The sequence below is a fragment of the Frankliniella occidentalis genome, unplaced genomic scaffold (assembly GCF_000697945.3).
Source record: "Frankliniella occidentalis isolate FOCC.00 unplaced genomic scaffold, Focc_3.1 Scaffold365, whole genome shotgun sequence".
NCBI classification, from domain to species: domain Eukaryota; kingdom Metazoa; phylum Arthropoda; class Insecta; order Thysanoptera; family Thripidae; genus Frankliniella; species Frankliniella occidentalis.
Window position 1 is genome coordinate 56765 of NW_026267488.1, and position 3976 is coordinate 60740.

Consider the following 3976-nt stretch of genomic DNA (forward strand, 5'->3'; position numbering starts at 1 on the left):
TTTTTTTTTTGTTGCAACTTATGCAGAGACAACAAAAGTCATAGTAGCTCCAAATAAGTCTGTGTGCAATCAGGACGGTACTCTTGAGCTATATGGTGAAACCTCAGCATGTTTTTCTACTCCCTTATTCCATACGGGTTTTCTTTGATCAAATAACCTTTTAGTCCCGTTGTAAATTTTGGTAAATAAATTCTCTACTGGTGAGCCTAAACTTGCTTCCAGCGTAATGTGGGCCATTTTTTAAAACGTTCTTTTATAGAATAGCAGGCAATTTTGGGGTAGCCAGTATGAAAGGATTCAAGTGTATTCAAACTTCTGAACTTGCACCCACACAATTCTATGATTTGCTTTTCATGTATATTTCAGTGCTATCTTCTATAGCCTGGACACTTGCCTAAATTCTGGTTTTGAAATGCAGCCCCTTATAGGAACATGGAAAGCTTTCCAGAAAGCTTAGAAAATATAACACCAATTCTTCTTGAAATGACTCAAAGTGAGAATATATCTCTCCAAATCTATTTCAGACATCAAGTTTTGACTTTCTTTTATCATGTCCATTTCTGCTAAGTACAATTATAATGTTTCTTAACCCCAATCATGCGGTGATATTTTATATTTTAATAATTAGCCAGTTTTAAACAACAATGAAAACAAAAATCTGTCCCTGCTCACTCATCGTTTAGCTATTGGCTCAAAGATACTTTTTTAAATCCACTATCAATTCGTTTACTCTGCTTCAATCTCAGCAGACAACTTTGCACAACTTATCCTTTTGCCAGTGACCATGACCAATAAGGAATAGGGAATACCCTATCGTTCTCTTCTCAGGCGCCAGTCTCCACTTGCCCCCCCCCCCCCCTCTTTTCCCTGTCTGTATTATATCAAGTTTAAAGGCTAATACTCCCCAGAGTTGTGGGATTGCATACCCAAGTGGTTATGGCGCCTTACGGGCAGATCGGGTAGGCAAACCCGCAACACTGTGGTGTATTCCCTACATCGTTGCCTACCCGATCTCCCCGTAAGGCACCATAACCACTTGGGTATGCAATCCCACACCTCTGAGGAGTATTAGCCTTTAAACTCGATGTAATACATACAGGGATAAGAGGAGAGGGGGGGGGGGGCAAGTGGAGACTGGCAGAAATATTCTCACTTTGAGCCATTTCAAGTAGAATTGGTGTTATATTTTCTGCGCTCTCTGGAAAGCTTTCCATGTTTCAAAAAACCTCGTCCCAATTTTCTTATATCCTTTAGTACTTACCTTGAACTTAATTTTAAAGGTGGAATATTAATTTTGACTCATTGGGCAAGGGCTGAAACAATACATTTTACATAAATGCCTAAAAGTTGGAGGGCTCGTAACAAGTTCACCTGGGTATTCTTAGTTTCTTTTTACCTTATTGACTTGATTCCAACCCGTATCTGCCCCAGAAATTGCTTCACTTGAGTTTGGGAGAATATACGCTACTTATTTGCTAAAAACACCTAAAAAGCACAAGTCCCCATAACTCAGCCACTAATTAATATTAAATTAAAATCTTCAGAGTGAGTTTGTTTTGGACCAGAAACAAAAGATTAAGACCATTTTCACCGACACAAAAAAGGGTAGGGGTCAGCCAAGGGCTGCTTACGCAAATTTTTGCTCAGTTGGTTTATTTTATAACATCTTTTTTGTTCTCTTCTTTTTGCCCTCAGGAATCTAAAGAGATTAAGCTTCGGTGACAGTTCTAAATGAAGGAGGGCACAGCATGGCTTTTTTTATGATGATGGGAGATGCAATCTGCAAGTAAGTAAAACCTCTGGTGGCTACCTTCCTTTTTATTCATCAGTTTCCATTAACTTCCCAGATGATTTCCCTCAGGTTCGCCATGCAGACAAGGATGTTTTTTAGTCCAATAGTCGCAGAGTATTTGTTTTCAAGACATATGTTTGGCTTTCTGTCTAAGCAATACACCCAAGTACTCGATCTAAAACTTTTTAAAAGTTACTTTGACAAAGTACATCACCAAGACAGAACAATCAATTTTGGACAGCCAAATTTGTCTGAACCACCAGTAATGATTCTTATGATAAATAATTTTACATGAAATTAGTTGTCTTTTGGAGTTCAACTAAGTTTCTGTAGTTTAAACAGCTGATGTAAAGTGCAAGACCCAAGTTCTGCCCCAATTACTTACAGCACTTTGAAAAAGTTGCAGACCCTCAAATGAATATTTCACTTGAGCTTGAGTGTACCTCAGAAGAATGTCCATGTTGACAAAATGAACTCTGAAAAGATGTTAAGCTATAGGACTTCGACTTACTTTTACAGTGGTGGAACTAAAAGTGGGTTTAAGATGCAGGTCTTCATGGTCGCCACATCTCTGGAAAACCTTTCTTCCTAAAAAACTCAAGGAAATAAAAAACCCTTGTGGAAAATGAAAAATAGTCAGGGAAATACAGGCCCCAAACTCGCCCCGCCCTGTTAGTATAGGTCAAAGACGCATTTTGACGGGTATTTTGGCCCCCCAATGACCCAAATCTTTTGAGAATAATGTTTGATGGATACCTCTGTGATGTTTTCTACACAACTGTGCCGTCATGCTTTTGGATATTATTTTAAATCAGCAAGTTTTCATGTTTCAAAATCCTTCATACATTTCTTTTGTACTACTGCTCCAATAAAATACCTATGTTTAAGTTTGATTTACTCTATTTTCTTTTATAATTGATATGTCATTAATAAACGAAATATATCTCTTTTCTATTTTTAGCTAGTCTTTTATGCTCGGCTGGCAGCTTTAGTTCGTTAATTGTGTTTAGTCTATTTGAAGTAAATCTCAATTAAACCACTCATTCATGGCTTTTGAGTCAATTGAAAAAACTGGAATAATGAAAGCTTGGCAGCAGTTGTATGCATTATTGCTTTTTCAAAGGTTAAACATTTTCTTTTGTTCTAGTGGCTTTGTTCCGTACATTTGCTCTGCGTATTTGAGTATGGAAGTTTCAGAACCTCTTAGCCGTGAAAAGCATTCTGTACGGCTTATCTATGAATTCAAAATGTGAAATACACAAGTGGTTTAGCAGCTAATTTAATTACGCCTTGTGTTTTCATACCTATAACACAACGCTTCACTACATCCAGTTTTAGTCATTACCCTTTCCCGCACTAACAACGATTTGATGTTCAAAGAAAGTTATTTTTGGTTGGACCCAATGTTCAAATGATCTGTGCTACGATTTTATTACAACATCATCAAAAGTCCAATCCAAAAGTGATTATTTTAATTTTGACTTATTTCTTTTATGTGTCAAATTGCTGTACTTCATGCTTGTGGAGTGGAGTGATAATAAAAAAAAATACAACTGTATTGGCAATGCCTTTTTATTTATATCTCTTTGAAAACATTCAAACAAACATCAACCTAGATTTTTGAGAAATGTGAAAGCAACATTACTGGTACATCGGTCCAATGGTACATGATGCTAATTTATTTCCAACAAAACCTCATAGCGCCCATCAGTATTTATTTCAAATTTTAGAAAATGGGATTCAAGTTTGTGTACTACAAATTGCAAGTAGTTTTACGAGACTACACATGCATCTGATTCCTCACAATTGAGTAGAAACACTATAAGCTTTGTTTTGGCTTTGGCACTACACACACAGCAGAAGCACTCTTTTGGTGTATGTGTATACCTACCTTCTGATAAAAACACTAACATGGCGATACAGGAGAAATTTTGTCGTCGAAATTCGCGTCATCAAAATCGAAACCCACCATGACGTCATAACCGTTTCTGCATATAAGCAGAGTATACTGCGCACGGCGCAACCTTCACCGGAAATGGAGCCGAACCCCCGCGCCGAAGGCGCGGGGGAAGGCCTCCGTTCGGGCGGGTTCGGTGGATGTGTCGCTCAATAAAGTGTCTAAGTGTTCATGCTATTCTCTGTGACTTCGACCAGTTCCCTCGACCAGTTTCCCTCGACCAGTTT

General features: G+C 38.0%; 1 long non-coding RNA gene across 1 annotated transcript; it reads left to right on the plus strand.

Annotated features, from left to right (window-relative positions):
• The first annotated feature begins 1427 nt into the window (after window positions 1-1427).
• On the plus strand, window positions 1428-3350 carry LOC127751157 (uncharacterized). Its single transcript, XR_008012006.1, has 3 exons — window positions 1428-1605; window positions 1696-1786; window positions 1862-3350. It is a non-coding gene; the product is annotated as an uncharacterized LOC127751157 (long non-coding RNA).
• Window positions 3351-3976: the final 626 nt, after the last annotated feature.